This window comes from Orcinus orca, chromosome 14 (genome assembly GCF_937001465.1).
Source record: "Orcinus orca chromosome 14, mOrcOrc1.1, whole genome shotgun sequence".
In the NCBI taxonomy this organism is placed as follows: domain Eukaryota; kingdom Metazoa; phylum Chordata; class Mammalia; order Artiodactyla; family Delphinidae; genus Orcinus; species Orcinus orca.
In genome coordinates, this window is record NC_064572.1 from 78,547,717 (window position 1) to 78,571,074 (window position 23,358).

At 40.3% G+C, this 23,358-nt stretch overlaps 1 pseudogene; it reads right to left on the minus strand.

Moving 5' to 3' along the window:
• Window positions 1–23,358, minus strand: part of LOC117199913 (essential MCU regulator, mitochondrial-like) — a 120,311-nt pseudogene that overhangs the window by 36,841 nt on the left and 60,112 nt on the right.

The following is a 23,358-nucleotide window of genomic DNA, read 5'->3' on the forward strand; positions in this document are numbered from 1 at the left end:
GAGCTTGGGCTTGTGTGAGGAGTGTTTCTGATACCAGCAACAGAAACTCTGCTAATACACTCATTACCCCTCCCTGTGATGACACCCTTTGTCACATGACTTTGGGATTCTCCCCATCAAAGCAAAGCACATTCCCCCCCCCCCCCGCCAAGATTTTTCAAAGCTGAGTCATGTGACTTGCTTTGACCAATAGAATGAGACAAAGTGACAGTGTGCCCAGTGCCATACTAGGCTTTAAGAAGCCTGGCGTGTTTCTGTTTGCCCTGATGAACTGCTCACACACCATGAGGAGGACAAGGCCTGGCTAAGCTGCTGGTCCTAGGAGGAGAACAAAAGACTGCTCCAGCTGTGCCCAGCCTAGATCAGCCAACCTCCAGCCGACTCACAGCTGCCTGAGCTCAATAAGCACTTATTCTTGCACTGAGATCTTGAGGTTGTTGTTATGCTGCCATAACACATCTGTCACTCCTATTCTTTGGGCTTCTTGCAGACAGGAACTTATACACTGCTGTCTCCCCAGTGACTAGCACAGCTACGGGCACACAGAAAGGGAGGAGGGACGTGGGGAGACTCCGGTTCTCACCTCTCTGCTAGTCCTGACCTCAACAAAGGAGGATGCCCCCAAATGCTGAGAGTGAAGCTCTGTTTCTGGTACATAAAATATACTTTGGAAATTCTGCTTAGGCACCACTCTAATATTTGTGGGCTGATGTCTAAGGTCTATCCCATATGCCACTGCCAGGTCCTCACTTGTCAGCCTGCCATTTAAGGGAGGCCACAAAGCCATCTTTGCCCATTTCCACCCCCGTGACAGTCAGGCGAGATTAGGCTGGTGAATAACTGGGTACACAGTACCACAGCAAACCTGCCACAGAAGTCTGCTAATCACACCCAGCTGATACTTGCCATTTGCCAGCGAAAGGCATTTTACAGTGTCTCATTAAAATCAGGAGAAGGATTAAGAGGCCTCTTTCTTGATTAATGACTTTCTCTGCCTCAGAGATATAATCCTATCTATAACCCCAAATAACTGGAAACAAAATTGAATTTCTCTGAGAGATCATTCAGGGCACGTGTTGCACCATGCCCCTAAGTGTTGTTTCCTTTACATGTTTTATCCAGCTTAAAGGCACAAGATATTCTGATCCCCAAACCAGAACCGTTGTGCAGTAGGGAACAGCAGTGACAGAAGGGAATTTCCCTGGCTTTTCTATGGTGCTAACAAGTTGATACTTTTAAAAGAACTGCCGCTTTCCCTTAGGTAAAGATGTGCATATATATAATGCGAAAATATCTAAAGATTACTCATCCCCTCAGATCCTTTTAGGGAAATAGGCAGGCAACAACAAATCAAAAACAAAAGCTTCTACCAGTGACTTCACCGATTTCCTTCCCTGGAACTCAGTTATCGTGAAAAACCTCAGAGGATCATGGACGATTCAAACTGGAAGGGACCTTCGAGACCATTCAGTCAAACCCCATAACCTGAAAGATAAAGTGATGCCCGGATAGGGAAGAGGATTTACTCAGAATTAGGGTCAGCTGGCGCTCAGTACACTGCTTTCTGTTCTCACTCACACACTGTCTTGGTCCATTCAGGCTACACCATGAGTTGGGCGGCTTATAAACAACAGAAATTGCTCACAGCTCTGGTGGCTGCAAAGTTCAATATCAAGGCTCTAGATGAGAGTCTGCTTCCTGGTTCATAAATGACCATTTTCTCACTGTCACCTTACATGGTGGAAGGAGCCTCTGGGGTCTCTTATCAGGGCACTAATCCCATTCATGAGGGTCCACTCTCATGACCTAATTAACTTCCAAAGGCCCCACCTCCACCCACGCGCCCACACTTCCCCTTCCCATATGCCAATAGCCAGGCCCTGTCAACACCTTCAAAGAGGAGTGTTGGGTTGGGTGGTTCCTGGTGCTCACAGACAGGGCATCCCAGAGAAACCCAGACTAAGCTTCACTCCAAGAGAGGTGGGAGCACAGAGCCAGCCCCGTGCTATGCTCACCGCTTTCTTCTTCCTTCCGTCCCTTATACAGCCAGGGGTGGAGGTGGGGGGGCTCATGGGATGTTATTTATAACACCCTATGCTTTGTATCTGCCCAGGAGGGTGCATCCCATAACTAGAGGACTCTGTTTTACTAGCAGAGGTTGTTGGGGCAGTGACTTGCTCTGAATAACACAAGGATGAGAAAGTTGAACTTCCAGGGAAACCGAGAAGGAAGGCTAGACACCGGGTCCAGCAACAGGGGAGTGGGCAGAGCGGGGGTTGGACTAGGGGTTCTCTACAGAGGAGAGATTATGGTTAACCAGGATTTTCCAAGTAAAGGGCTCTGTGCTGTGCAATGTAATCCCTGACAGGGCCCATAGATCTTCGACTAAAATGGCCCCAAACTGCTTGGTCTGCTTTATTTCTCATGGAAACCAGCAAAGGGGCTAAGTTATATTAATTGGAGGAACATAACTGAGGCCAAAACAGAGTCAGATTCCCTGAACAAGGGGAAACCTGACATCGGGTCACATTTCCACAGACTTGAATCCAATAAATCGTCGTAGAACCTAGTAAGTTACGGTACTTCTACATAGCGGGATGTTAGAGTTACTTAAAATTGGTAACTCTAAATACAGGAGGAAATGTGCAAGGTGGTACATTGAAGAACAAAGAATTTTGATTTTTGAATATGTTCATTATGAATATAGCTCTGAAAATGCAGATACAAAGACAGAGGGGTGAAGTGCAAAAACAAGATGAGTTGTACTAGGGTAGGATTATTATGGTGGTTTTTATTCTTTTCTAAAAAATAATTTCTAATGTCACTTTAAAATTCAGACCATTATAAGAAATTGGGAAATGTTGATGCAGGCAATTGGTGAGCAACTAATACGTGCAAGACTCTGTGACGTGCTCTGATCCTGGTGCACCATCACGGAGTCTGCAGGCTAGTAAGAAGACAGCAGTTCACAGCTCATTACAAGGAAGAAAATGATATGTACAATGACTAGAGAAGAAAACTAACCCCTATGGGGGCACAGAGGAGAAAATACATCCAATGTATTGAAAAAGGCATCGTGGAGGAAGGAACTCAAAAACTTTGAACATCATTTCAGACGATGATGATAGTCACTGAAGGTGCACGGGAAGAGGTAGACCATTATGGGAACTGTGTTTTAACGAAACACCATGGCATCATGTGTAGAATACAGGGCCTAGAAGGAAAAAGGTTCCTATAGACCAGGATGAGGAGGGCTCGACCTATGACAGTGCAGGGGTTAAAAAGAGAAGGAGAGGACAAAATACACTAGAGTGCAGGTTATAGAACTACTTGAAGGGGAGAAAAAAATCAAGGTAGCAGCCTAAGTAAGAAGACAGACAGAGCAAAGGTTCACAGAAAGATGGCAGGTCTGTTAGTCTACTTAGGTTGCTGTAACAAAATACCATAGACTGGGTGGCTTAAACAGCAGAAAAATTTTCTCACAGTTCTGGAGTCTGGAAAGTATAAGACCAAGGTCCAGCAGGGTTTGGTTTCTGGTGAAGGCTCTTGTGGCTTACAGACAGCCATCTTCTCAATATGTCTTCATACAGCCTTTCCTCAGTGTGTGCAGGTGGAGAGAGGGAGAGCTCTTCTTATAAGGCACTAATCCCATCATGGGGTCCCACTCTCGTGACCTCATCTAAACTTAATTACCTCCCAAAGACCCCACCTCCAAATACCATCACACTGGGGGCTAGGGTTTCAACATATGATTTTAGGGGAACACAATTCAGTCTGTTGCAGGAGGGCAGTACTGCCATTCACTGGCTGATGGAGGGGAGGGTGAAGAAGAAATGCATTGTATGTATGTCAGACAGTACTGGTCAGAAGAGAAAGTTATTGCATTAGGGGATGAAAGTCAATCAAGATTAGTGAGTAAAAATAGAATGTATTAAGTCACAGAATTCAGGGGAAAGCACAGAGGTCATCAAAACATTGTGGGAGAGCAGATTAGATATGAAGAGGAAGGTAGCAAAATGTCTGATCCTTGCAATCACAAGAGTGAATTTAAACCAGAGTGGAAGTGGAATCTGACCACAGAACACAGAAGGTTTGGACTTCCATTTCCAGCCAAAGTGGAAAAATGGGGATAGATTTACCCTCTTGCCTGAAACAACTAAAAAAATGGACAAAAATGTTTGAAACAACAGTTTTCAAGAGACTGATCGTTAGACAATGAAAGACAGTGGTCCCAGAGGGTCAGGAAATAGACCAGATCAGCCCACAGGGGCCTGGCTGCTGCCTTGGGAGAGCTTCCAGAATGCCACACTAAGAGAGAGAGAATCTGGGCAGCACCCAGGAGAAGCCCTGAATTAAGGAAACAGAACTGAAAGTCCAGGGAGACAGAGCAGCTAGGGTTCTCAGAACAAAGTACCAGAGAGAAGACAGCTTCACAGAGAGAAAACTCCAAAGACCTGCATAGGGTCCCCTAGGAGCACACAGCAGAGTACTGAGCAGCATAGTATGTGAGAAAACTACCCGAGACTGGAGAATGAGTAACCCAAAAGGATAAGAGGGAACAATACACCGCACTCAGCAGGACCAGAAATGGTGCCTGTCCCATCAGACTGGAAAATCTCATAATTCACAGGGCAAGAGTCTTGCTTCAGTAGGTGGGAATAATTAACCCAAGCAAAACACAACTCTGGTCCTGCCTAACAAAGTTTAAAAGCAAGGCAAAAGGATCAAATGTTTCCAAGTAATGTTAAGTACATCCCAGAACAATGCTCAATGATACCTATAGAAAAACAAAGACATTCAGCACACAAAGGGTAAAAGTCAAATGTCTGGAATCCAGTGAAAAATCACCAGGCTTGCAAAGAAGCAGAAAAATAACAGCCATGATGAGGAAAAAAAATCAATCAGTTGAAACTTACCCAGAACTGACATAGATATTAGAACTATCAGACAAGAACATTAAAAGAGTATTAAACTGTATTTCATATGTTTGAAAAATTAAAGAGACATGGAAGATATTTTAAAAAAGGAACCAAATCAAGAGATTGAAATTATAACAGCTGAGATTAAAAATACATTTAATGGGATTAATGGCAAACTAAGCATCACAGAAGAAGACTTGTAAACTTGAAGACATAACAATAAAATCTCTCCAAAGTGAAAAATAGAGAGAAAAAAATGAACAAAGCATCAATCAGCTGTGGAACAACTTTGAGCAACCTAATATATGTGATACTGAGTGCCCAAAGAAGAGAATGGGGGGCAAGGACACAGAAAAAAAATTTTTGAAGAAATCATCGTTGAAATTTTTCCAAATTTAATGAAAACTATAAACCCACAGATCCAAGAATCTCAACACAACAAAACACAAGACATCTGAAGAAAATGATCCCAAGACACATTGTAGTCAAGTTGTTCAAAATCAATTACAAAGAAGAAAATCTTAAAAGCAGCCAGAGCTTATAAAAAGTCACATTGCATACATAGAAAAAAAAGAGAAAGATGACAGCAGACTTCTCCTCAGAAACAATGCAAGCAAGCAGAGAGTGGGATTATCTTTACAGTACGGAGAGAAAAATCTTTAACCTAGAACTCTATACCCTGTGAATTGGTTTTCTTCTATTGTTGTATAACTAATTATCACAAATTTGGAGGCTTAAAACAAAACAAGATTGAAACTAACACAACAACCATACTCCAATAAAAAATTTAAAAAAACAAGTTTATTAACTCAGTTTTCATGAGTCATGAGTATTCTGAAATGAATTAAAATGAAATACAGTATGTAAAAAGTGTTAGATGCCATTAAAGCATTATGTAGGGAGGAATTTATATCACTAAACAGCTATATTAAAAAAGAAGAAAGGTCTTAAATCAATGACCCCAACTTCTACCTTAAGAAACTAGATAAAGAAGGGCAAATTAAACATAAAGTAAGTAGAAGGAAGAAAATCAGGAAGATCAGAACTCAATGAAAGAGAAAACAGAAAAACAACAGAGAAAATCAATGAAATCCAAAGCTGACTCTTAAAGAACATTAATGAAATTAGTAAATCTGAGCCAGGCTGATCAGGAAAAAAAAGGAGAGCAGATACAAATTACCAACATCCAGAATGAGAATATCATTATAGATTCTACAGATAATAAAATTATAATAAAGGAGATATTACAATCAACTTTATACCAATAAATTTGACAACTTAAATAAAATGGAAAAATTCCTTGAAAAACAAACTACCAAAACTCACTCAAGAGTATTTACTACCTGGAATATCTCTTTATTTACTAAAGAAATTGAATTTACAGCTTAAAATTTTCCCACAAAGAAAACTCCTGGTCCAGATGATTTCACTGGTGAATTCTACCAAACATTGAAGAAATAAATAATTCTAGACAAACTCTTTCAGAAAAGAGGAGACAATACTTCCCAACTCATTCTGAGAGGCCAGCATTACCCTTAAACCACAGCCTGACAGATATCGCAGGAAAATAAACTTCAGACCAATATCGCTCATGAACTTAGATGCAAAATTTCTAAACATAATTTTATCAAATCAAATCCAACAATATATAAAAATGGCATACATCGTGAACAGGTGAGATTTATCCTAGAAATGCAAGTTGGTTTAACATTCAAAAATCAATCAGTATAATTCACATAGTAATAAATTTAAAAAAGAAAAATGATACAATTATCTCAACTGACTCAGAAAAGGCATTTGACAAAATTCAACATCCATTCTCATAAAAACTCTCAGAAAAGTAAGAATGGCGGGAACTTCCTCAACCTCATAAAGGGTATCTACTAAAAGCCTACAGCCAACATCATACTTGATTTTAAAAAAACAAAACAAAAATAAAACTGTTACCTTTCCCGCTAAGATCAGGAACAAGGCAAGGATATCCACACTCATCACTTCTACTTCTATAATAGAAGTACTTTGAAAAAGAGGAACAATGTTGGAGACCTATTGTAAAGGTACAGTAATCCAGACAGTGTTGTACCGGTGTCAAATGAGACAAAGAGATCAATGGAACAAGATAAAGAGTTAAGAAAAAGACCACATGTATATATATGGACAACCAAGTTTTGTCAATGGTGCAAGGCAGTGCAGTAGACAGAGGACAGTCCTATCAGCAAATGGTGCTGGAACAGTTGGATGTCCATTGCAAAAACATGAACCTCGATCCACATCTTGCATTTCAATTCAAAATGGATCATAGCTTTAAATGTAAAAGGCAAAGCAATAAACTTCTGGATGAAAAGAATGGATTTTCTGGGAGAAAATCTTTGTGGCCTTAGGTTACAGAGTGAGAGATTACAAACTTTGGGGCATGATGGATATGTTCATTTTCTTGATTTTGGTGATAGTTTCACAGCGTATATGACATGAAAATCACAACTCATAAAGGGAGCGCTCTAGGGAGAAGGATGAGCGAGTTCACTGTGCTTCTAAACTTGGGTCTTTTCTTTTTAATATTTATTTATTTATTTATTTTATTTTGGCTGTGCCAGGTGTTAGCTGCAGTACTCGGGATCTTCGTTGTGGCGTGAGGACTTCTTCGTTGCAGCAGGCATGCCGGATCCAGTTCCCTGACAACGAATTGAACCCGGGCCCCCTGCATTGGGAGCACAGAGTCTTACTCACTGGACCACCAGGGAAGTCCCTAAACTTGGGTCTTTGGGGGCTCCAGCTGGTCTCCCCATTTCCCACCTCCACCCTCAAGTCCCTGCCCGGGTGACTAGAGGTCGGGCCTCCCAGAGAGCAGGGTTCAAGGCAACCACCCTATGTCTCCCTGCCACATACAAAAGAAGCCCCCATCGCTCCTGTGCATTCACAGAAGAGCTAGTGCTTGTGGGAAAGATGCTCAGGGCAAAGACCCGGGCTGCTCCACTTTGCCCAATCACATGCATTCAGCACTTTACACCAACAATACCAGTAATAATATCAATAACAATAATTATTGCAGCATAATTATTTTATTAATGTCAGTTAACATCTAACGCTCACTTACTCTGAACAAAGCCCTTCCATAAGCATTTTATGGCACTGTCTCAATTGATACTCATTACAGATCTCTAGGAAGGGTGTTCTTATTATCCCTATGGAATAGATGGGGAAAACGAGTCCTGGAGAGGTTAGCTTTCCGAAGCCCACATAGCTACGATGAGCTCACGTGGAAAATGCACTCAGACACCTGACCAGAGGCTACACTTTTGTCACTCATCTCAGGCCAGACACAGAGCAAGGGTGAGCAAAGGGCAGCTTCAAGAGGCTACCCAGGGTTGCCAACATCACAGTCAGGGGCAAAATAGACACAGCAACTAAAAAAGGCAAGTGACCTATTCCAAATCCATTTGACACTAAAACAGTGTTATCTGGGGCTTTTGTGCTTTTCCTGTAACTTCCACCCTCATCACTGAAATTCAGGACTTCACATCCTGGGGAGGGATTTCCCAGGACACAGAACTTTCATGCTAAAACTGGGATAGTCCCAGACAAACCTAGATGGTTGGTCACCGTAAATTTGCCACCTCATCCTGGACAGAGCTGCAAGGCCAGATACAGTGGTAGCCAGGTTAAGTCCAGGATGGTCCCCATGTCCAAGTGGTCACCAAAAGGGTGACGTGGAGCCTCAACATGCCCCAGCTTGGGTTATTTAATATCAGCTCCCTCAGAGCCTTAACTGAATTCCTCTGACCCTTTCCTGCAAAGGCATGGGAGCTAGATCCCAGCTTGTTTGCAGCAATTTATAATTAATTTATGCCGTCTGAAAGTCCCGCTGGGTCAGTTTCATTCTTCACCCAGTTAACGAAAGGATTGATCCTAAGGGCACCTTTGATCAGTAAAAGCATGATTAAGACTTCCTCCCTATTCCTCTTCTCTAGGAATGAGCAATGAGCTTTCCCTCTGCAGAACGCCTTCAGTTCTCCCAACAAATGCGCCTGCTGCAACCCTGTGTTTAATTAGTCTCTGTCTTCAGAAATCATTGTGTCCCTACTCTGGATTTCATTCATAAGATCACTTATTTCACATATGGCAGGTTTTGGTATTGACTCACTCACTTATCAAGGGGCCATATGGTGCACACGGAGCAAAGCAACGATGCATCAGGACAAAACCCAGCGGAAGCAGGGGAGGAGCCGGCACAGTCCGCTAGCTGACATTTAACTGACCGTCTACTATATGCTACCAGCCAGGCCCAGGGCCTGGCTGTTCAGAGATGAGCAAGAAGCACAGATAGTACTTTAAAGCAGAGTTTCTCAACCTCAGCACTACTGATCTTCAGAGCTGGATAGTGGGCCTGTCGTGTGCATTGTAGGATATACGGCAGTATTTCTGACCTCCACCCACTAGAAGCTAGTAGAACTGTCCCCCACTCCCAGTGTGACAACCAAACAGATCTCCAGACATTCCAAATGTCCCTTGGGGGCAGAGTTGCCCCAGGTTGAAAATCTTAAGGTGCTTGTAATCTAGAAGAGCAACTAAAACAACTACACAAATCTTTATGATGAAGGACATCATGGGAGGAGTAGAGCGGTTGTAAACTCCAGTGAGCTTGAAGGCCAGCGATGGGAATGCCAGGAAGGCAGTGGGGACGTGTCCAACTGGAGAGGGCAACCCCGCTCAGCTCCAGCCAAGTGTCACCAGATACTCTGACATTTCTAGTGAATTCTGAAATCTGGGCATCTATGTGAAATTTCCCAATCTCGATGTTCTCAACCAGTTTAAAAATCGTTTTAAAACAATGTAAACCCCCCAAATAAATAAATAACTGAAAAGATCGAGGGCCTTATTCAGCCAGATGCCCCTTGTGTGTAGAAAACTGGGCAGCATCTGAGTCCCGGCACGACCTCCGGCTCACTTCCGCCTCTGGGCATTGGAGTCTGTTTCTAGACATTGGGGAGTAATCCATACTTTAACAGCGGTTGCTGACCCCGATGCCCATTCAAATCACCTGGAGATATTTAAAAGCCCATCAATGCACTGACCTCACACCCGCCCAATTAAACCAGAATCAGGGAGTAGGGTACAGGTGTCCATGTTTGTAAGAATCTCCCCAGGTGATTCTAACATTCATTGGTGTAGAAAGAAAATCAACATGTATGAAGGCCCACCTCTTGGCTGTGTGTTGATTAAGATCGGGGACTCCAGACTCAGACCGCCTGCATTCAAATCCTGCTCCAAACTGGGCAACTATCAGGTCTGAGAGAAACTTAATCCAGGCCTCAGGGTCTCTATCTGTTAAATGGAGATAATAACACTACGTACTTTATCACGCTGGTGTAAAAAATCAGGATCTCTAGAGGTAGGGCCCGGACACTAGTGTTTTTTATTTTTCCAGATGTTTCTAAACAGCAACCAGCGTTGCTATAGTGAAGCAGTAATTAGGTTCCTGCCAGCTCTAACGCTCTGTGAATTTCCCTTTGGGTGAAGAGGAAATGAGTACTAGACACCCACTAAGTCTGGAACTGAGATGCCCCATTGGGATCCCCCAAGAAGGATTGGAGATAAAGAGCCAGATGCTGACTGTTCAAAACATAAACTCCAAAGGGACACAACCTAACCTCCTACACACTCGATCATTAGCTTCAGGAATAGAAGCACCTTGAACATTATTCTAAGAGGATTCGGCTTATGAGGGGTACCTCTGCTACCATGAAGGGTCTTTCACCAAAAGACTCCAAGAGCCCTAATATCCAAACACTGAGGATCTCAAAGCATCTGATCCAGGGTCATATCCGTAATATTTCCATTATCCACCTCAACTCATAACAAGATGGCTAACTAGGGGCCTTCCATGCGGGACACACACATTTTATCATTTGATTAGGAAAGATTACTTATATTTAGATAAAACATATATCCCCTAACAGGGCTGGACAGTTATAAATAACTTGGGAAACTCTAGCCAACGCCAAAAACATCATGATTTAGGTTGAAAGAGAAAGCCTTTCTGATCACTGTCCTTTTGTGTTTCCCAGCACGTTTTTCATGTTTACTTGCTATCACTCCAGATACGTGATCCCTTTGGCTGCATCCCATTTCCTCCCAAGCTAAGGTGGGAGGAAGAACTGTCACAATCACATGGACAGGGTCAAGGCTCTGGGGTGAAGAAGCTGGGCTGTGGAGCCCCTGCCCTGCAATCAGTTAGTCAGCTCACCTCCAATTTATGTCGGGCAGCTATTGGGGGACCCACAGAAATGGCTTCAAGTTAGACCTCTACTCAAGCTGTTGGATGAAAGAAGGACTTGAAGGAAGCCAAGCCTCTCCTTCCACACTGAAACAGAGACCATTCTGTAGGGCTTTTTCCTTCCCTGGCCATTGAAGCACCTCAGCTGGATTCTGATACAAAAGAAAAAACACAACCAGTGACTGTAGCTGGAAAATTTTGAGCAGAAAAAGAAGCAAAGTAGTAGTGGATTAGAACCTAAGTATAAAATAATTACCCATGAGTCCAGAAGATGCTTCTACTTCTAGGAAGAGGGAATAGACGTACTTTTCCCTATTTTTTCCACTATGTATAACTAAAAGCCCTAAATATTATATATAAAACACACGTAAGTAGACTGAAGGGAAGAAGGTAGACCAGCTAGGGACCTTGGTGTCCAAGAAGTGACACTGTGAGTTCCCTGAGTTTTCTCTTTGCTTCATATATCCCCCCACATGGAATGGAAGAAGCCAACAACCCAGAAAGGCCAATACACAAGGACAAAAAAAAAGCCCCAACAAAAGCCTGCTCTCTCTAGCCAAAGGGCCAGGAAAGAGCACTTCTAGCCAATAACCACTCTACTCCAGTCAAACACCACAGGTAAAACTGTGGTTCCACCTCTACCCATGCCAGAAAGGGCCAAGTGAGAAGCCTAGATTTCCACCCTCTCAAGCATGTAACAAGGTGCCCCAACACCCCTACCCAGATGGTATCAGACAAGATCAAGTAGGGAGCCAGGGCTTTTATCCCACCCCTGCACAGTGGTAATGAGCCCCCACCTCTGCAGTGCCAGTGAAGACCACATGGGGAGCCAGAACTCCTAAACAGCAGGAACCAGGTGCCCCCCACCTCAGATGTCAACAAATGCCAAGTAGGAAGCCTGGACTTCCACCTCCACCTGGCAGCAACAAGGCAGCACTACAACGTCCCCTACTGAAATGGTGTCAGAGAAATCCAGCTAAAACAAAAGGATTAAATAAGATACAGAGGCTTATAACATAATATGAAAATGCCTGGGTTTCTGTCAAAAATCACTCATCATAGGAAGACCCATGATGAGTTCAAACTAAGTGAAAAAAGACAATAGATGCCAACACCAAGAGGACAGGAAGGTTAGAATCATGTGACAAAGACTGAAAAGCAGCCATGATAAAAATGCTTCAACAAGCAATTACAAATGCATCTGAAGCAAATGAAAAGATAGAAAACCTCAGTGAAGAAACAGAACATATAAAGCAGAACCAGAAAGTGTGGAGCTGAAAAACACAATAACTGAAATAAAAGTTCAGTCGGTGGGCTCAAGAGCCAAATGGGAAACAGAACGAAGAAGTGGTGAACTGGATGACAGAACAATAGTAATTACCCAATCTGAACTAAAGAAAGAAAATAGACCAAAAAAAAAAAAAAGAGGAACAGAGCCTCAGGGACCTATGGTACTATAATAAAAGATCTAACATTCATGTCATCAGTGTCCTAGAGGAAAGGAGAAATAGATTGGGATTGAAAAGGTACTCAAAGGAATAATGGCTGAAAATTTCCCAAATTTAGCATGAGATGTAAACCTACCAATTTGAGAAGATGAGTAAATCCCAAACAGGATAAACCCAAAGAAATCCACATAAAGGCACATCATAAGAAAAATTCTAAAAACTAAAGATAAAGAAAAAATGTTAAAAGCAGACAGAGAAAAATGACAACTTATCTTTAGGGAGAAACAATTAGAATGACTGTGGATTTCTCATCAGACACGATGGAGGCCAGCAGGAAGTGGCACAATATTTTCCAGGTGGTGAAGGAAAGAACTATTAACCTAGAATCCCACACCCAGCAAAAATATCCTACAGGAATGGAGGGGAAATAAAAACATTCTCAGATTAAAGAAAACTAAGAGAATTTGCTTCCAGCAGATCTACTCTAAATGTATGGCTAAGGAAGTTCTCTAAACAAAAAAACAATAAAAGAAAAAAACCTTAGAATATCAAGAAGGAAGTAAGAACATGATAAATATATATATATATATATATATATATATATATATATATATATATATATAGGAAAGATTCCATAGAAGAGGGGGGAACAACACCCAACTCATTTTATGAAGCTATTATCACCCTGTGACCAATACAAAAAGAGAAAACTACAGACCAATGTCCTCTTCAGTATAGACACAAAAATCCTTAACAAAATACTAACAAATAGGATTCGGCAACATTTAATAAGAATTACATTCTAAGCCCAACTGAGGTTTATTTCACAGATGCAAGGCTGGTTCAATATTGAAAAATCAATCAATATAACCCATCATATTAACAAGCTAATTAAGAACAATCACACGTTCATCTCAGACGATGCAAAAAAATCTTTTTACAAAAGTCAAAATACATCCATGTTAAAAACTCTCAGCAAACAGGAATAGAGAGAACTTTCTCAATCTGGTAAAGAGCATCTACAAAACCCCACAGAGAACATTATACTGCACAGTGAAAGAGTGATGCTTTCTCTCTAAAACTGAGAACAAGGCAAGGACATTTACTCTTATTTAACATAGTGCAAAATGGCCTAGCCGGAGCAATAAAGTGGGAAAAAGAAACAAAAGTCATACAAACAGGAAAGAAAGAAATAAAACAGTCTCTCTTTGCAAGTGACATGATTATTTACATAGAAAAGCTAAACGAATCTACAAAAACTCCTAGAACTAATAAATGATTTTAGCAAGGTTATTGAATATGAGATAAACATACAAAAATCTATTGTATTTCCTGGATGTCAGGTAATATTTTTCTCTGTATTATTTTCATGCATGCTTAAATAATAAGAAAAGGAGATGAGACAAAAACAACATAGAAATGTTATTTATGTGTCTATGTAAATGAACAAGGTTTAAATAGTTTATGATAATTAAATTAGCAATATGAATAATAATATGTAATCACTGAGTAGTCTCCATAATAAAATGTTGAAAGTTATATTTATACTTATTTTCAAATTAAATTTACACTTATTTTCAAATTAAAATGTTGAAAGTTATGTTTATACTTATTTTCAAATTACACTTATTTTCAAATTTCCCTAAATCAAATTTGATTTAGGGACCAAAGCATACTTTCATAATAAAATCACTTTTCATTGTTTCAACAAACCAAAATATATATGTATCTGTATGTAAGTAAAAGAATGCTTATTGTAGAAAATATAGAAAAATTTCACCTAAAATTTTATCAGAGATAAAAACAAATACTTTGTTACATCTTTCCAATCTTTTTTAAAAATTAATTAATTAATTTTATTTTTGGCTGTGTTGGGTCTTCATTGCTGCATGTGGGCTTTCTTTAGTTGCAGAGAGCAGGGGCTACTCTTCATTGCAGTGTGCGGGCTTCTCATTGCAGTGGCTTCTCTTGTGGAACACAGGCTCTAGGCATGCGGGCTTCAGTAGTTGTAGCACGTGGGCTCAGTAGTTGTGGCTCGCGGGCTCTAGAGCACAGGCTCAGTAGTTGTGGCACACAGGCTTAGTTGCTCTGCGGCATCTTCCCGGACCACGGCTAGAACCCGTGTCCCCTGCGTTGGCAGGCAGGTTCTTAACCACTGTGCCACCAGGGAAGTCCCTCTTTCCAATCTTTTTAAAGAAATGCACAAGCCATTTTCTCTTTTACAAAATTGATATAAAAATCTATATAAATCAAAAAAATCTTTTTTTTCTATATACTAGCAGTGAACATATAGACACTGAAATAGAAAATACAGTATCATTTTAAATTGCTCCCCCAAATTGAAATACTTAAGTATAAATCTAGCAAAATATTGTCAGGACTTACATGTTGATAAATACAAAAATGCTGATTAAAGAAGTTAAAGAATTTCTAAATAAAGAGAGACATACTATGTTCATAGGCTGGAAGACTCAACACAATAAGGATGTCAATTCTCCCCAAATTGATATACAGGTTTAATGCAATTACTTTCAAAATCCCACCAAGAATTTTTGTAGATATAGACAAGGTTATTCTAAAGTTCATATGGAAAAGCAAAGGAACTATAAGAACAAAAACAATTCTGAAAGAGAAGAATAAAGCTACTGTAATCAAGACTGTGTGGCATTGGTGGAGGGATAGACACACAAATTAATAAACAAAATAGAAAACCCAGGGCTTCCCTGGTGGCGCAGTGGTTGAGAGTCCACCTGCCGATGCAGGGAACACGGGTTCGTGCCCTGGTCTGGGAAGATCCCACATGCCGCGGAGCGGCTGGGCCCGTGAGCCATGGCCGCTGAGCATGCGTGTCCGGAGCCTGTGCTCCGCAACGGGAGAGGCCACAACAGTGAGAGGCCCGCGTACCGCAAAAAAAAAAGGTAAAAAAAAAAAGAAAACCCAGAATAACACCCACACAAATATGTCCAACTGATTTTTGACAAAGGTGCAAAAGCGTTTTGATGAAGGGAAGATAGCCTTTTATTATTTTTTTAAGGTAGGCTTTTAAACAATGCTAGGACAATTGTACATCTGTAGGCCAAAAAAAAAAAGTGTTAAGTCTCATACCTTATATTGATATAAAAATTAACTCAAAATGGATCATGGACTTAAGTATAAAACATAAAATTGTAAAAATTTTAGGGAAAAACAGAGGAAAAAATCTTCGGGATCTAGGTCTAGGCAAACCACTCTTAGATTTTATACCAAAAACATGTTCCATAAAAGAAAAAATTGACAAATTTGAGTTCATCAAAATTAAAAACTTTTGCTCCATAAAAGACCCTGTTAAGAAGATAAAAACACAAGGTACACAGAGGAAATATTTGCAAAATACATATCCAACAAAGGACTAGTACTGAGAATACATAAAGAACCAAGGGTAAAAAAGATAATCTAATTTTTAAATGGGCAAAAGGCACAAACAGACATTTCATCAAAGAGAGTATACAACGGCAAACAAGCACATGAAAAGATGTCAACATCATTAGTCAAAATGGAATTAAAACAACAATGAGGCATCACTACAAACCTATCAAATGACTAATAAAAAATAATACCACCACCAAATGCTGGCAAGGACGCAGAGATACTAGATCACTTATATATGTTGCTGGTGGGAATGTACAATGGTAGAGTCACTCCAGAAAACACTATTACAGTTTCTTTAAAAACTAAACATGCAACTACCATATGACTGAACAATTGTACTACTGGGCATTTATCCCAGAGAAATGAAGGCTTATGTCAACACTTACACCTGTACATGAGTGTTTACAGCAGCTTTATTCATAACTGCCAAAAGTGGAAACAACCCAGATGTCCTTTGACGGATGTATGGTTAAACAAACTATGGTACGTAGTATGGAATACTATTTAATAAAATGGAACAGGGACTTCCCTGGTGGTCCAGTGGTTAAAAATCTGTCTTCGAATGCAGGGGACATGTCTTCAATCCCTGGTCGGGGAGCTAAGATCCCACATGCTGCGGGGCAACTAAGCCTGCACGCTCTGGAGCCCACGTAACACAACTAGAGAGAAGCCCATGCTCCATAAAGAAGAGCCCGCATGCCACAACGAAAGATCCTGCATGCCGCAACAAAAAGACCCGATGCAGCCAAATTAATTAATTAATTAAAAAAAAAGATTTTAAAAGATGGAACAAACTATTAATATAAACAACATGAATGAATGACTCTTCAGAGAATCATTCTGAGTGAAAAAAAAGAAATCCAATTCTAAAAGGTTACACACTATAATGGCTCCATTTATATAACATTCTTAAAATGACAAAAATATAAAAATGTAGAACAGATTAATGGTTGCTTGGGACCCAGCAATGGATGGGGGTAGGAGGGAAGTGGATGTAACTATAAAAAGGCAAGAAAGAGGGATCCTTATGGTGACAGAAACATTTTGTATCTTGCCCGTATAAATGTTAATATTCTGGTGGTGACACTGTACTATAGTTTTGCAAGATGTTACCATTGGGGGAAACTATATAAAGCGTAGAAGAGATCACTCTGTATTAATTCTTAAAACTGCATGTGAATCTACATTCATCTCAAAATTAAATTTTTTATATACCTTTATTGGAGTATAATTGCTTTACAGTCTTGTGTTAGTTTCTGCTGTACAGCAAAGTGAATCAGCTATATGCATACATATATCCCCATATCCCCTCCTTCTTGACCCTCCCTCCCACCCTCCCTATCCCACCCCTTTAGGTCGTCACAAAGCACCAAACTGATCTCCCTGTGCTATGCAGCAGCTTCGCACTAGCTATCTATTTTACATTTGGTAGTGTATACATGTCAGTGCTACTCTCTCACTTTGTCCCAGCTTCCCCTTTGTCCCCTGTGTCCTCAAGTCTGCTCTCTACGTCTGCGTCTTTATTCCTGTCTTGCCACTAGGTTCATCAGGGCCATTTTTCCATCAGGGCCATTTTTCTAGATTCCATATATACGTGTTAGCATACGGTATTTGTTTTTCTTTTTCTGACTTACTTCACTCTGTATGACAGACTCTAGAGACATCCACCTCACTACAAATAACTCAATTTCATTCCTTTTTATGGCTGAGTAATATTCCATTGTATATATGCGCCACATTTTCTTTATCCATTCGTCTGTCAGTGGACATTTAGGTTGCTTCCATGTCCTGGCTATTGTAAATAGTGCTGCGGTGAACATTGTGGTACATGTATCTTTTTGAATTATGGTTTTCTCAGGGTATATGCCCAGTAGTGGGATTTCTGGGTCATATGATAATTCTATTTTTAGTTTTTTAAGGAATCTCCATACTGTTCTCCATAGTGGCCATCAAAATTAAATTTTTAATTAAAATTTTAAAAACCACAGGAGGTCTTTGAACTTTCCAAACAGGTTCAGTAAATAGGAATCTTTGTTTGATGTTGTCCTTGTGCAGATAACAGATGAAAATCAGGAGTTGGCTCCACTAAGGGATATCAATACTGTCATCCCGATGCACAATGAAAGGAAAGGGCAATTTCTGCACAGTCTACTTCAAAACATTGGAACAGATTTTAATAATTCTGGAATGAATGAGAACATTTGACAGAGGCATTGTTTTCGTTTTTAAATTTTCCTCCAAGGCACAAAGCAGCTCAACAATGTCCAGGGCATATTGCTTCACCAAGGTTTTTTATCCAATGATGCCGCAAGCAGGATGACTCAAGGCTACACTCTTGTGTTAGGGAAAATCCAATTTTGGTAAAGTTCCCACTTTTTCCAGTTGAGCCTTTTATACTCAGACAATAGAGGCCATGTAATGTATTCTCAGGACATAAGGGACCACTTCAGCTTTGTTGGCTCCATAATTCTGTAGGTAAGAATCTTGCCACAGGAACTTCCCTGGTGGTCCAGTGGTTAAGAATTCACCTTCCAATGAAGAATTCGCCTTCCAATTCGCCTTCCAAGGGATCGACGCAGGTTCGATCCCTGGTCGGGGAACTAAGATCCCACATGCCGCGGGGCCACTAAGCCCTCGCACCGCAACTACTGAGCCCGCATGCTCTGGAGCCCGTGCACCACAACTAGAGAGAGAAAACCCGCGTGCCACAACTAGAAAGAAGCCTGCGTGCCGCAACAAAAGATCCCGCATGACTCAACGAAGATCCCGCATGCCACAACAAAGACCCGTTGCAGCCAAATAAGTAAATAAATAAATATTCTTTAAAAATAAAATAAAGTGGCTGCATTATTTAACAAAAAAAGTCTTGCCACAGGAGATGCATTCTGACTTTTGTGCTTCATCATGTTGAATGAAACAAGTAAACCGTAAGGATACATAAACGTCGTTACACACTCTTTTGTGTGCTTTCCCAGCTGGTATCAAGGTATAAATATACAGATATTCATAATCACAGTGACACCTCACATTCTCAATTCATATCAAAGAAAACTATTTTGGATATTATAACATGTGAATGATGACAATTACGAAATACCAAATGTACATCAGTTTACATGCTACCTTTTACTTATTTAGTATGAAAGAATGTTTTAATAACAATATAATTTGTGGGAATTCCCTGGTGGTCCAGGGCTTAGGACTCCAAGCAGCCACTTCCAGGGGCCCAGGGTTCAATCCCTGGTCGGGGAACTAAGATCCCACAAGCTGCACGACGTGGCCAAAAAATACCATATCTGAAAATTAACTCAAAATGGATCAAAGACCTAAAGATAAAAGCTAAAACTAAAACTCTTAGATGAAAATATAGGCATAAGTCTTCATCACCTTGGACTAGGCAATAGTTTCTTAAGTATGACACCAAAAGCACAAGCAACAAAAGGGAAAAAAAGATAAATTATACGTCATCAAAGTAAAAACTGTTGTGCTTCAAAGCATAACATCAAGAAAAGGAAAAGACAATCCACAGAATGGGAAAAAAAATTGAAGATCATATATATGATAAGGGACTTGTATCTAGAATATATAAAGAGCTTATACAACTCTTAATAAAGTGACAATTGGGACTTCCCTGGCGGTCCAGTGGTTAAGACTCCGCACTTCCAGTGCAGGGAGCACAGGTTAGATCCCTGGTAGGGGAACTAAGATCCCACATGCCGTGCGATGTGGTCACAAAAATTAAAAAACGTTTTTTAAATGACAATTGACCCAATTATCAACCCGGGCAAAGGATCAGAATAGACATTTCTCCAAAGATATACAAACGGTCAATAAGCACATTAAGATGCTCAACGTCATTAGCCATCAGGGAAATGCAAATCAAAACCACAATGAGATGCCACTTTACTTCTCAGCAATTCCACTCCTAGTTATGTACTGAAGAGAGATTAAAAACCTATATCTATGCAAAAACTTGTACATGAGTGTTTATAGCAGCATTATTCACAATGACCAAAAAATAACCACACCACAAATATCCATCGACTGACGAACTGATAAATAAAATGTGGCATAAGCCATACAATGGGATACAATCGGCAATAAAGAGAAACGAAGTGCTGATACAAGCTACAATACGGATGGAACTTGAAAACATGCTAAGTGAAAGAAGCTTGTCACAAAAGACCACATATTTTATGATTCCATTAATGTGAAATGTCCAGAATAAGCAAATCTATGGAGACAGAAAGTAGATTAGTGGTTGCCTAAAGTTAGGGGGATTAGGAGGAAGTAGAGAGAGACTGCTAATGGTTACAGGATCTCTTTTTGCTCGGACAAAATATTCTAACGTTGAGTGTGGCTATGGTTGTCTCAACTGTCTTTGGTTGTCTCATGTCCAGGTTTATTTGACAGCAGCTCCTGCCCTGGATGGGAAAGTGATTCTGTGTCTGCCCTGATTCCAACAACTCTGGGTATACTAAAAGAAACATTGAATTGTATACTTTAAATGGGTTAATTGTGTGGTGCATGTCAATAAAGCTGTTATAAACATATATATGTATAATTTGCACAAAAGGAAGCCATGAATCCACACTGATATAAATAAATGAACGAATACATAAACAAATGTGTAATGGGGAAGAATACACAAATCTTCCATGCAAAAGAATTCTAAATAACTATGTAAATACTTTGCTCTCGGGGAGGTGAAGCATAACTCCCCAGTGCTTAAGCACGGGCTGCACATAGTAACCTTCATCCAAAGGGCACAGTAATAAAAGGAGGAGGAACAAGTCACTTTACAGGGAAGAAACCTGACACACACCACCTAGGCCCGCTGATCAAGGTTAACACCAACAGTGCTACCATGCTGATAGCATACACCCTTGATACAATGAGAATGGTAATTTACCTCCGTGGTCCTCCTACCAAAAGCCAAAGGAAAGGAGATCAGCTAGGTGCTTTTGTGACCACCTAGAGGGGTGGGAGGGAGACGCAAGAGGGAGGAGATATGGGGGTATATGTATATGTATAGCTGATTCACTTTGTTATAAAGCAGAAACTAACACACCATTGTAAAGCAGTTATACTCCAATAAAGATGTTAAAAAAAGAAAAAAAAAAAGCCAAGGGAGGTGGGGGTGGAACTGACAAATCCCAACTGAGGGACATTCTGCAAAATATCTGACCAGTACTCTTCAAAGCTGTCAAAGTCATCAAAAACAAGGGAAGTGTGAGAAACTATCACAGTCAGGAGAAGCTTAAGGAGATATGGTAACTAATATAATGCAGCATCCTATATGGGGTTCTGGAACAGAAAAAAGACACTTGGTAAAAACTTAGGAAATCTGAATAAAGTATGACTTTAGTTAGTGATAATGTGTCAATAACTGTTCATGCATTATGACAAATGTACCATGCTAATGTAAGATGTTAATAATAGAGGAAACTGGGTGTGGGTATATGGGTACTCTCTATACTATCTTTGCAATTTTGCTATTAATATTAAACTGCTCTAAAATAAAAAGGTCTTTTTAATTTTTTTGTTTTTGAAAAGGAAAGGCAGAGTGCTCTCCTCTTCAGGCTTGCAGAAGGCAAACCTTCAGCTTTCTTTGGTTGTCTCATATCCAGGTTTATCTGACAGCAGATGCTGCTGCCCTGGTTGGGGAACTGACCCTGTGTCTGTTACAGCCCTGAAGATTGGCCTCAAGTCCATCTCCTAAAGAGTTGGTGACAACATCACCAAGGCAACTGGTTATGGAAGGAGCTAAGGACATCAGTGAAACTGACCCTTCAGAATGGACAGACTGGACTGCAGTGGTCATCTTGCTCTCAAAGAACCAGCCAGGGACACACAGAAACAGGAAAACATTGAGAAGGGTGGAAATGACAGTATTGATGAGATGGTCTGCCTCATCCAACACATGAGGCACAGGGCTGTGGCCAAAGATCTCTCTGGAACATTAATGAGATCATGGAGGCTGCCCATCTGTGGGCTACAGTATCCATGACCCCCGTCCTTTCTACAGCACGAGGACGTCAGCTGTGTGACAGGATGACAGTTAGGTAACAGGGCACAGAGGAGGATGTTTCCACAGTCAGTTGACCACCACCCTCACGAAAGTAAGGCCAACATGATTTTTTTAAACCTATATTTCTTCTCAATCCTGGAGGAAGTGAGGTGAATCAGCTTTCAAGAAAGCAATTTGGCATTGTATATCAAGAAACTTTCAAAGGTCAGCCCATGTGAACCAGTAATTTCACTTCTAGGAATCAGCCCTGGGGAAATAATCCAAAATGAGGTCAAAACCCAGGAAATGTTCTTTACTGTTAATAATGAAAAATTGCTAACAATTTCAATAACCATTAGAGGAATGACTAAGTAAATCATAGTACATATAATTACAGCCATATGATTGTCATTGTTAAAAATACTTGTGAAGGGTTTTCAGTGACATGCAAAAATATGGTGAAAAAGCAGGATATAATATCAAATTTAAGACATGACCTCAAAATTGGGCAGGAGGGGGAGGGAACATTTATATGCAGTGTTAATAATAGTTATCTCTAGGAAGCATGATTAGTGGTCACAGATAGCTCTTTTTTTGAAAATTGCCAACATTTTTCAGATTTTCATCAGTGAACATGTATGAAATTTTTAATAAAAAATAAATAAAACACCCAATCAAAAAATGGGCAAAAGATCTAAATAGGCATTTCTCCAAAGAAGACATACAGATGGCCAAGAGCACATGACAAGCTGCTCAACATCACTAATTATTAGAGAAATGCAAATCAAAACTACAATGAGGTATCACCTCACACCAGTTAGAATGGCCATCATCAGAAAATCTTCAAACAACAAATGCTGGAGAGGGTGTGGAGAAAAGGGAACCCTCTTGCACTGTTGATGGGAATGTAAATTGATACAGCCACTATGGAGAACAGTATGGAGATTCCTTAAAAAACTAAAAATAGAGCTACCGTATGATCCAGCAATCCCACTCATGGGCATATATCTGGAGAAAACCATAATTCAAAAAGATACATGCACCCCAGTGTTCACTGCAGCACTATTTACAATAGCCAGGACATGGAAGCAACCTAAATGACCATCAACAGAGGAATGGATAAAAAAGATGTGGTGCATATATACAATAGAATATTACTCAGCCATAAAAAAGAATGAAATAATGCCATCTGCAGTGACATGGATGGACCTAGAGATTGTCATACTATGTGAAGTAAGTAAGACAGAGAAAGACAAATATCAGATGATATTGCTTATATGTGGAATCTAAAAAAATGGT